General features: G+C 43.3%; 1 long non-coding RNA gene across 1 annotated transcript; it reads right to left on the reverse strand.

The window, feature by feature from the left end:
• Window positions 1-2528: 2528 nt before the first annotated feature.
• Window positions 2529-3149, reverse strand: LOC143723952 (uncharacterized). Its single transcript, XR_013197200.1, has 2 exons — window positions 2863-3149; window positions 2529-2689 (listed from the first exon to the last, which is right to left on the reverse strand). It is a non-coding gene; the product is annotated as an uncharacterized LOC143723952 (long non-coding RNA).
• Between the last annotated feature and the right edge of the window lie 9446 nt (window positions 3150-12595).

The following is a 12595-nucleotide window of genomic DNA, read 5'->3' on the forward strand; positions in this document are numbered from 1 at the left end:
TGTCGAGTCCTCCAAACCCCTCGGCCCGGACTTTATCCGCTGAATCCTTGAGAACCGGATCTGGGCTGGGTTCCATATGTGTGACCCTACGGGGATCCCATATGTGTATATTCCACGGCTGCTCCTATCGGAAGCCCGTGTCTTTCCCTTGGGCTAAGTCACCTATTATTTCATATGCAGTACAGCCTTCGGGCTAGTCCATATGTGTTTCCACATAACTCTTTGAAGAAGTGGCTTCCGCAGCGTTCCTTCCTAAACAGAAAGGGCACGCTTTCCCAGTGTTATCCAATATCTTACTGTATGGGTTATCACGGAACAACAGTGTCAGACTCACTCTGTCTAAGCCTCCTCCTATCGTCCTTCCAGGCAAGAAGGTGTAGAGGCTTGCACAGGGGCGCTGGATGGGGTGCAGCAGCTGTGGCGCTTTGGTAGGGATTCCTATTGGTCAGTCATGACCTACGTTGTAGTGACTGACCGATAGGGAACGTCTCGGTTACATATGGTAACCCTCGTGCCCTGAGGGAGGGAACGGAGACGTAGGTCCCGTCGCCACATCTGCTGCCGCCCGCCGGGGCGGCCAGCTTTCTCAGGCTTGGCTCCTCAGCAAAAAACTAGTGTGCAATCGCACCAGCTGCTTGTTAAATACCCGCGCTGCGAGGCTGCACAGCTGTTGCAAATGATTGCACGCCAATGTGTATTGGATTGTTTTAGTTTCACTCGAAGTAGATTGGCCTCTCTAGCGAGATTCCTATTGGTCAGTTATGACCTACATCTCCGTTCCCTCCCTCAGGGAACGAGGGTTACCATATGTAACCGAGACGTTACTTACTTTACTTTATACTTTATCAGTCCCATCGCTGGGAAATTTGTCTTGGACAACGTGCAAAGTCAGTACATACAAACAACATACATTAAAAGCAAATAAAAAATAAGTGAAATTATAAAAAACACAATAGCAGTCAATACGTATACAATACAATATATATTAAACAAAATAGAGAAAAGTGAAGGTTAAAACAATGGAGACACTATTTAACGCTTTGATTGCAGTAGGAACAAAGGAATTTTTCAGTCGATTAGACCTGCACATCAAGACCCTATACCTCCTTCCTGATGGTAATAATTTAAAGTGGACACTCAGGGTATGAGTGTCGTCTCCAACAATTTATTGCATGGTTTACAATTGAAGCATCAAACAACTCTTGTGGTGATAATCTCTCCTCACCCCCTATAATTTTAAAGGCGGGGTGCACCAAACGCCCTAACCTCGATTTTAATTGGACAGTCAAGTTACCATACCATGCAGTGATACCATATCTAATCAAGCTCTCGAAAATAGACTGGTAAAACAAGCTCATGATTCTGTGATTCACTCTGAACACTTTTAACCTGCGTAGAAAATATAATCTCTGCTGTAACCTGGAACAAAGTTTGTTGACATGAAGGGACCAACATAGTGAATTATCTATATAGACTCCCAAGTACTCATATGATGGAACCTGTGCAATGATATTACCATGTATCATTACCGGTCTATGATCCCCTACACTTCTAGGACCGAAAATCATCTCAACCGTCTTAGTTCCATTAAGTGTTAGCGAGTTATTATCACACCAGCCTACAAATCTGTCCACTTCAGAGAAATAATGTGAAGCATTGTCTTTCCTATTTAGTAAGCTTAAAATTGCTGTGCCATCAGAAAATTTTATAAAAAAGTACTGTCTTGACTTGCTACGCAATCATTGGTGTATAATGTAAATACAATTGGTGAGCAAACGCATCCCTGCGGGGCTCCCGTGTTCGTAATTTTAACCTCAGAATACGAGTCGTTGACTCTCACCTGTTGTGTGCGGTTGTTCAGAAAGGAATAGAGCCACTTGATACAGTATGGATTTACCTTAAGCTCTTTTAACTTTGTGGACAACAACATGGGATTCAGGGTATTAAACGCTGAACTAAAATCAATAAAAAGTAAACGGGCATATGCTTGAATGTCTTCTAAATGACTAATAACCAAATGAGAGATGCAATTAATGGCATCTTCAGTACCTCGCCTCTCCCTATATGCGAATTGAAACGGGTCGAGTAATGGTTTGACCTGATCATTTAAACCCATTAGAACAAATTATGAAGTGTTTTGAAACACGTTCAAAACACTTCATAACATGAGATGTAAGGGCTACTGGTCTAAAATCACCATTCTCCACTGAGTTCTGTTACTTAGGAACTGGTATTACAATGGATTTCTTCCATAGAGATGGAATAGTATGTGAGTCCAAAGATTTTTGAAAAATGGGCAGAATGCCGTGGAAAGCTCCATAGCACAAGTTTTTAACAAAAAGGCCGAAATTCTATCCGGGCCCATAGATTTTTTAGAGCATACACCTTTAAATAAAGTGCTGATGTAACGGGCGTGCCTTGTCTTTAACAGTTCTATGTTAATTTGGATGCACGTCCGTTAACCCTCGTTTATTCTGCGTTGTGTTCTTATTGTGCTGAATAAAGAAAAGACCCGGACCACGACCGTCTGCTGGTTGCTCTTTTAATGAAGGTAGAGGAGTGGATTTGCCTGTACAAATCAACAAAAAATACATAAGGCTGTCGTCACATGCAGTCTTTTCCACACAGCATACAGATCTCAAGCTCCTCCTCTCAGATAGCCTGGCGCGAACTGCACAAATCTACATAACTGATAAAACTTTTAGTATTATCAGCAAAATACTTTTAAATAAAAATGTGAAAATAAACTAATTATTTTATAAAATGCTCAATGTAATTGACAACATGAATTTCCTTCACATGCTTAATACAACCAGTGTAAACACTATGCCAAATGAATTATAATGAACATTATACACATACCTGTACAAATCAACAAAAAATACATAAGGCTGTCGTCACATGCAGTCTTTTCCACACAGCATACAGATGTCAAGCTCCTGATAGCAGATAATACAGAAAACTCTGTAGACTAGCACGTGGAAAAATGTCTACTTTAAAGCTTGCAAAAAGTCCGTTTACAAGGTTTATGTTCAATTGACATTAACTGTATGTTTACAACCTCAAAAGTAACATTTATACATGCATAAAACAAAGTTTGCATCATCCAAAAACCGAAATGAGTGTTTAAAACTGACGCGCAGAATAATACATTACCTCCTCTCAGATAGCCTGGCGCGAACTGAGAGAAGCGCATGAATGACGTCACAAAACCTGCGACCTCTTAAAGTGAAAGTACAGGTATTAACACCATGGTCTGAATACAACAAGTATTGACAATAAAACATATCTTAAACATATAGAAGACAATGTTCATCAGGATTTGGTGACATTTCAACCGTAAAAGTAAAGATATAATTTCAACCCGGTTACACTGACCACCTGTGGGTCAACCACTAGCCTCTGACCCGGTTCACATATTATATTGTCCAGAACACCCGTATATTCAGCTGGTGACTCAAACCTTTTAAATAGTCATTTAAATCATTTGCCCTCTGTACGTCATCATTAGTTATAAAAGTTTTGTGAGGTGGTGCCATATTTGTTTCAACTTTCAAAATCATCTTCTATTGTGTCTCTATATTTTCTCCTCGCCCCCTTCAGTAATATATTCAATTCCTTTTGGACTATTTTTAATTGAATTTTATCATGATTTATAAATGCCAACTTCTTCCTATTCAAACATTCCTTGACTTCCTTTGTTATAAAACTTTTGTTATTTGGAAATACCGTTACAGTTTTCTTCTCCACAGTTGAGTCCACACAACAATGTATATAGTCCGTTATGGACTCTGTGGCCGTCTCAATGTCCATCTCGTGAAAAAGATCCCAGTCCGTGGATTCAAAGCAGCCTTTTAAGGTCTCTATACTGTCCTCCGACCAAACCGAGATTGTCTTTGTGTGTGGCTAAGCTCTTTTTAAGAGAGTTTTATAAGTTGGAATCAAATGGACAGTGTTGTGATCACAGTTAGATAGAGGAGGTTTGGCCTTAGCAACATATGCATAAAGCACTTAATATATAGTTCGTACCCTGGGAGCATAAGCTCCAATCTACACTGGTTAAAGTCTCCAAGAAGAAAAAATTGGAGCCGCTGGAGTGCACCTTAATCCTGATGACCAAACCGAGATTGTCTTTGTGTGTGGCTAAGCTCTTTTTAAGAGAGTTTTATAAGTTGGAATCAAATGGACAGTGTTGTGATCACAGTTAGATAGAGGAGGTTTGGCCTTAGCAACATATGCATAAAGCACTTAATATATTGTTCGTACCCTGGGAGCATAAGCTCCAATCTACACTGGTTAAAGTCTCCAAGAAGAAAAAATTGGAGCCGCTGGAGTGCACCTTAATTGTTCATTGACACAGTCACTTATGCACCTGGCCGCGTTAGCGGCATTCCCGCTTGGTGGAACGTACACCACACAAATAAAGATGTTTCCAAATTCACGCGGTAAATAAAAAGGCCTTAATGATAAACATAATAATTCCACATCGGGATTGCACACAGTATTTTTCACCGTATGCTGGCAGCACCATTTGTCCTTGATGTATATGCAGACACCGCCGCCTCTTGATTTACCCAAGTTTTCATCCCTGTCTGCACGAACAAGCGAAAACCCATCCAATTCGACCAAAGAGCAAGGGATGTCCCAATGAAGCCATGTCTCCGTGAACATCATCAAGCAGGACTCGCGATACTCGTGCCATGTCCTTGTGATCACGCATAGCTCCTCAATTTTATTCTTTAAGGACCGCACATTGCTTAGAATCACAGACGGAAGAGGAGGTTTATCACCACGGTTCCGAAGACGGAGACGAACTCCTCCTCTCTTCCCTCTTTTCCTGGGTCGCGCCGAAAATGCCCTCTTCCTCCTAATATCCACAGTTAAATCTGTGGGAGGCAATGCTCTTTCAGGCCTCAGAAGGAGCAATTCCGCTCTGGTATAGCTCAATGATGGCACAGCGACAGAGTGTGCAGATGATACAAGATTCAGAGCAAGGATCCTTCCTCCAATCAAAGTCAGTAGTAGGAATTGTACCAAAAACACCTTATTATGATTAGCACTTTAACACTTTAACACATTAAAACGTTTAAAAACATAAAAGAATTAAGATCCAATTCGACACGAACAACAAACTGACAGTGCACGTGTCCGGGTCACCAGCCGAGCAGCGCCACCGGAAGTAGAATAGGCTGACACAACAAGGACAATTATACCTGTTAATACAAGTTATAGACTGGAAAAACTGGAAGGACTTTAAGAGAGGGCCACTCTCTGAGAAAACAAAGGAAATTAACATTTGAACTCCCCCTCATGCACTATTGAGACGAAGGTCTCACCTCCCTCATCCTAACCTACATTTCTCTCCCCCATTCTTCATCCTGGCAGAGATCTCCCAAACTCACACAAGAATCTAAATGGTTTAATGTGAATGATTATCATCGAGTTTTATACATGTTTGGTATTATTTGAAATGTCTCAGTGTGACTGGTACAAATGTCTCATTCCCAAAGAAGTAAACCAAAAGGTAATAAAGTTCTTAGGAAGTTTAGAAATATCTTCCACACTGGAGGCTGTATCTTTGAGTTAACACCTTCTGACCATTTGACTGAATGCTAATTTTCCACTGCTAGCAAATGGTGACTTACAGGTAAATTTCCACTGTCGATGATATTTAGATTTGAAATGAGGTCTGGGTATATAATGAAACACAGCTGAGATCGGCCCGGGAGGCTGAGAGTTGCGAGACTCTCAGCCTCACGCATTTCTTGTCGGGTAAACTTTTTCCTCTTTATTCTAGAGCATTTGATGTTTTGCATTGATTATCTTTGAATTGATTATGAAATTTTAATGATACATTTACCTGACATATTAAATTGTGATATTTGATTATTCTAATTGAATTTGACATTATTTTCATTCAAGAGTTTAAATAGAATAGTAAAACATTCGCTCACATTTAATGATGCACAGATATCATTAAAACACTTTTCATTTATGGAGTCAGATGTAATAACGAGTTAATACATATGAGAAAATGTATTGAATTTAACCAAAAATACTTTGCCGCAAGAAAAGACAATAACACGCAGAGACCTTCACCGCTAATTCGAATACCGCCATTGGATCGAGTTAGACGGCCTTACATTCTCACTGTATGTTATTAGATCTGAAATAGGTGGACAGGTAAGAATGTCACGTGATATACACTGCAACACGTAGGGGTTTCGAGCTGTGTCTAGTACCTTAGGTTAGGGGCGAATGCCACTCAGAATGTTTTCTGAGAAGTTAGTGAAGATAAATTAGGGCGTCATGGACGCTGAAGATGTTTGTTTTCTTTCTTTATTTGCTTAGTTAGGTTAGAGGTTATTTACAAAAATGTCAGACTTCTTTTGGTTTTGTTACTTTCTTTTCTTTGGCACCGCCCACGTCCCCTATTCATTCTTGTGGTATTGATTATCTTACAGGAATACTGTATATATTCTTTATCCTTTTTTCCGTGTTTGTCTTGCTTAATAGTTACCTTTAACCTTGTTGGTACTGAATAAAGGTATTGGTTTTTGCGCAGTTACTTGGATTGGTGGTTCTTTGTACAGCACATATATAGTTATATATGTTTCTCTTTAATGTAAATAGTAAATGTTGGACCCCTGAAACCCTAAACTATCTCAGGGGTCGTAACAGTGATCATGCTAACATGCACTCTCTTCACCTCTGTTGCAAAGATTTAAGGAAATTAGAAGTTGTGCAAAATATTGTATGCCAGGACAACTAGGACAAGTGACTTGCAGCTTTACCAAAAAAACAATGAAATAAACCGATTTTTACATTAATGTCTCAAAAACAGCACAAATTAGACACCTGGAATGGACACCTTTGCTAACATTTTCCTAACTGTCAATCACCTTTCAATAGGCCCGATTCAAAAAATCTCTATAACAGAGGTGATATGAGATTAAACCACTTACTGTACTACTCTCTTCTTCGCTTGTCTCTGCACTGATTTCAGTTTTTCTTCTATAACAGCTGGTCTGAAAAACAAAAATATATATTTTATGATATAATATATATATATATATACATGAAACACACATACACACACACACACACACATATACATAAGGCAGACAAATTATGATGAATGATTTGTTTTCTGGTTAAGAATGACAGTATGATGAGTACAATGTACTTGGTGGGTAATATAATCAAAACCCTTCGCAGACTCAGAAGTTTCAAATGTATGCTCTCTTATAAACATCGCTTTTAAAAATGTAATCTTTGTACCTATTTGTAATTTAAAATATATATTAGAAAGTAATCAAAAATGCAATAAGGTTGTCAAGCTTGAACAAATATGAACACCAATCAACACTACCACAATTGGCTGGTCAGCTCAAGACAAAGTGACTTTATGTTCATAACATGTTCTTTTCAACTTTCGAGTTTCAAATCAATGCTTCTCCCGGGAGACTAGCGCTAAATTAATCCCCTATCTTAGTTCCATCTACTGTTTTAGAAGAGGAAGTTGCTCAACTGCATTTGTGAGAAAATCGAGCTGAGAGATCTCATAAAAAGCCAAGTGTCTTACAATCATAACGTACAGATATTGTCAGGAATCAATCAGATTAATTCCCATCCACCACTCAAAGGTCACTCTCCCCGGAATATTAACCAGTCACACCTGTTCACAATCAGTCACCTCGTTACCCAGCCCTATAAAACACTCACGCACACCCCAGTCATTGTCAAGCCTCCAACAGGAGAAGACCGTTACCCACGATTTCCCGAAGTTTCCAAGTCTGCCAACGAAGATCCATCACGTAACGATACTCACCCCTGAATATACTCACCTTTGTCTCCCTGTCTTGCTGTCTCCAGTATTCCAGTCTGGTTCCCTGTTTCCCGAGTCCTGCCATTTGAATCCAAGTGCTCCACGTGTCCACCGAGATCTCCCTGTTCCTCCCTGGATCTGAAACAGAAAAGTATTCGTATCACTGGACATTGTCTACCCACGTCCAACTCTCTGAAGAAGGGTCTGCTCACCTGGGATCCTCTGCACGACGTGATCGTCAACGCACCTGCACATGAACTTTGTCTCTGCACATATATCACTGTAAATAAACTCACGTTTGCTTTCACTTACCTCCGCCTCTGTGCCTGTATCCTGACAGAAGGCTTGACCAGAACAGAAAAGTGAAACAGCGCGATGGAAGCTACCCGCCATGGTGATAACCCTGTACAGTCTACAGCCGCTGTTCAAAATTCCGGTCAGTCTACGCTCAGCACTTCCGCAGACTCCACTTCTTCGATGATATGCTTCGCTAACCAAGCATCACGTCCAGCGCCATTCTCCAGACGGGCGGAGGATTGCAACGGGTTCCTGCTTCAGTGTTCGCTCGCTCTGGAACAGCAAAATCAGTTATATCCCACAGAAAGATCGAAAATCGCTTTTATCATCCAACAGTTATCCGGGGCTGCTTTGAGATGGGCTGAAACCATGTGGTTACAGGAGTCCACTACAACCTCATCGGTACAAGGGTTTGTAGACCATTTTAAAGAAGTTTTCGGACGACCAGTTGATGATTCTTCCACCAGTGACAAACTACTGCAACTATACCAAGGTCGAAGATCGGTTTCTGAGTATTCGTTGGAATTTCGCACTTTAGCCTCTGCAAGTGGGTGGAACGAGAAGGCGCTCTTTTCTGTTTACCGACGTGGTCTGAATCCTGCTCTCCGTCTGCAAATGGCGATATATGATGACAGTCTGGGTGTTGAAAAATTTATCCAACAAGCTCTCCGTGTGCATCAACGATCTCAGGGCTGTTATCTAGAAAATCGCCGACCCACTAGTAATTCTCAGTATCCCACGGAAGCTCCGCCCGAAGCAGATGGAGAAAAGATGCAATTGGATACTTACCGACTGTCCCCAGCGGAACGTGCCCGGCGCCGTGAACTCAGGTTATGTTTGTATTGTGGAATGGGAGGACACTTTCGTCAGTCATGTCCGACTCGACCCCCCAGAATGCTTGTGAGTTCTGTCTTTACGGCCGATTCGGTATCAGCCCCACTAACTATTTCAGTGATCTTAAAATCCACGACTTTCCATGTTTCTGCCACAGCCATAGTGGACTCCGGGTCGGCAGGAAACTTCATTTCCGGACGGCTCTGCCAAAAACTCCAGCTCGAGAAATCAGCCACCGCCAGACCATACTCCATCCATGCAGTGACGGGTGAAACCATAAATAAGGGGTATGTCACAGCTCAGATTAAACCCATCATCCTGGGTGTCGAAAATACACATCACGAACTTTTTGAACCTTTCATATTAGACAACAGTCAGACTGATCTAATTCTGGGTCGCCCATGGCTTATTCGACATCAACCCAATATCAACTGGTCATCTGGTAAGATCCTGAACTGGGGGTGTAAGTGTGCATCCAGAACTGCCGAGTTGGCGACCACATCCATCGTTGATGCACCTAACATTGTCCCAGTAAACTCAACCTCCATCGAAAGCCCCACTGAGAGTCTGTCCGTTTCCATACCTACCTGTTATTCCTCGTTTGCAGATGTGTTCAATCCTGTCGAGGCTGCTAAATTACCCCCTCATCGAGCTTGAGATTTTGCGATCGACCTTGTTCCAGGAGAACCAATTCCTAAGGGACGAATCTACTCCCTGTCTATTCCCGAACAGAAAGCCATGCAACAGTACATTGAAGAGGCTCTGAAAAAGGGGGATATCCGTTCCTCCACGTCACCTGCTGCTGCCAGCTTTTTCTTTGTTCCTAAGAAGGATGGCGGACTACGTCCTTGTATCGACTATCGAACCCTGAACAGAATAACCGTGAAGTTCAGCTATCCACTACCGTTGGTTCCTTCCTCACTGGAGCAACTGCGTGAGGCCAAGATGTTCACTAAACTGGACTTGAGGAGCGCATATAACCTCATCCGAATTCGAGAAGGCGACGAATGGAAAACCGCGTTCATCACCCCTGCTGGCCACTACGAATATTTGGTTATGCCGTATGGACTGGTCAACGCTCCTTCCATCTTTCAAAGCTTTATGGACGAGGTATTCCGAGATTATCTGAACCGATTCGTAATAATCTACATCGATGACATTTTAATCTATTCCAAGGATCCAGTGGAACACCAACGACACGTCTCCTTAGTCCTCCAACGGCTACGTGAGTTCTCTTTGTTCCTAAAAGCAGAAAAATGCTCATTTCACCAAACTTCAGTCGAATTCCTAGGCTATCAACTCAGTGAAAGAGGAGTACAGATGGACGATCGCAAGACCAAGGCGATCACTTCCTGGCCAACCCCACAGACGGTAAAAGAATTGCAAAGATTCCTTGGCTTTGCCAACTTTTATCGGAGGTTCGTTCACCAGTACAGCCTGCTAACAGCTCCTCTAACGTCACTCCTAAAGGGAAAGCCAAAAACGCTGCTCTGGACTGAGGAAGCCGACCACGCATTCCAGTCTTTGAAAACCGCCTTCACCACTGCCCCTCTACTCCGACATCCTAATCCCGAAGAGATGTTCATCGTAGAAGTCGATGCCTCCACCACTGGAGTAGGAGCAGTGTTGTCTCAGTATTCCAATTTTTCACCCAAGCCTATGCCATGTGCGTTCTTCTCCCACAAGTTATCACCCGCCGAAGTAAACTATGATATCGGTAATCGGGAACTCCTGGCGGTAAAACTTGCGCTTGAAGAATGGCGACACTGGTTGGAGGGCGCCAAACACCCGTTCCTGGTTCTCACCGACCATAAGAACCTCCAGTATCTGAAAGAAGCAAAACGACTCAATCCACGCCAGGCTATATGGGCGCTTTTCTTCACTCGATTTCACTTCCAGATCTCCTATCGTCCAGGCTCCAAGAACGTCCGAGCGGATGCTCTGTCTCGTCTCCATGCTCCTGAAACTCACCATGAAGAACCCGAGAACATCTTGCCAGAGAAAATCTTTGTCAATCCCATTCAGTTGGACTTAAACGAACAACTGATGGAATTGTCTCGAAACCAACCCAGTCCTACGGAATGCCCAGCTGGGAAAATCTACGTACCCGATGAATTCCGTATATCACTTATCTCCTCAGCGCACTCCTCCGTTGGTACGGGTCACCCAGGAGTCACCAAAACCTGCTCCACTCTCCAAAACTGCTACTGGTGGCCCAACATGCTCCGAGACGTCAAATCATTCATCCAGGGGTGCATCCTATGTGCAATGAACAAAAACCCTCGTCATTTGCCCGCAGGAAAACTCATGCCTCTACCCGTTCCCCAAAGACCCTGGTCGCATATTGGGTTGGATTTTGTGACTGATCTTCCACCCTCCGAAGAGAACACCTGCATCCTGGTGGCCGTCGACCGCTTTTCGAAAGCGTGTAAGCTGATTCCCCTGAGAAACTTACCCACAGCATTTGCAACCGCAGAACTTTTAATGGAACATGTCTTCCGGAATTTCGGCCTCCCAGAGGACATTGTATCAGATAGGGGGCCTCAATTCATTTCAAAAGTTTGGCGAGCCTTCTTTGCACTGATGAATGTCACCGTAAGTCTCACTTCAGGGTATCACCCACAGGCTAATGGTCAGGCAGAACGAAAAATCCAGGACGTCAGCCGTTTCCTCCGAACTTTCTGCCATGCCAATCAGCACCTCTGGAGTCGTTACCTCGTGTGGGCAGAGTATGCCCAAAATTCCCTTAGACAAACCTCCACCAACCTGACTCCGTTCCAATGCATTCTGGGTTACCAACCTCCACTGTTCCCGTGGTCCGGGGAACCCTCAGAAGTCCCAGCAGTTAACGGCTGGTTCCGGGACAGTGAGAGAATATGGAACCAAGCTCACCATCACCTCCAACAAGCCATAAACCGCCACAGTCACTTTGCAGACGCTCGCCGAAGCAACACCCCCGAATACCAACCTGGACAATTGGTTTGGCTCTCAACAAAAGATATCCGGTTGAGACTACCCTGTCGCAAGTTAAGTCCAAGATACATCGGTCCGTTTCCCATAACAAGACAAATCAATCCAGTTACCTACCAGCTCCGTCTGCCAAGTCACTACCGCATCCACCCCTCATTCCATGTTTCCCTCCTGAAGCCCCATCACTCACCTGTTCCAGTCCCCTCTACAGATCTAGCACAAGATGAAAATCCTCCGGTACTCCCCATTGAAACAGAATCCATCTTCGCTGTAAGAGAGATCCTGGACTCCCGACGTCGGGGTGGTCTACTCGAGTATCTGGTTGACTGGGAAAATTATGGACCGGAAGAGAGGTGTTGGATACCTCGTAAGGACATCCTTGATCCCATGCTACTCACTGCCTTCCACGAACAACACCCTGACAAACCTGCTCCTCGACCTCGAGGTAGACCCCCACGACGTCGGGGTCCTAGGTCCGCTGGCGCGGACGCTGGAGGAGGGGGTAGTGTCAGGAATCAATCAGATTAATTCCCATCCACCACTCAAAGGTCACTCTCCCCGGAATATTAACCAGTCACACCTGTTCACAATCAGTCACCTCGTTACCCAGCCCTATAAAACACTCACGCACACCCCAGTCATTGTCAAGCCTCCAACAGGAGAAGA

Source organism: Siphateles boraxobius, unplaced genomic scaffold (assembly GCF_051911475.1).
Source record: "Siphateles boraxobius isolate OS27281-9 unplaced genomic scaffold, OSU_SipBor_1 7, whole genome shotgun sequence".
Classification (NCBI taxonomy): domain Eukaryota; kingdom Metazoa; phylum Chordata; class Actinopteri; order Cypriniformes; family Leuciscidae; genus Siphateles; species Siphateles boraxobius.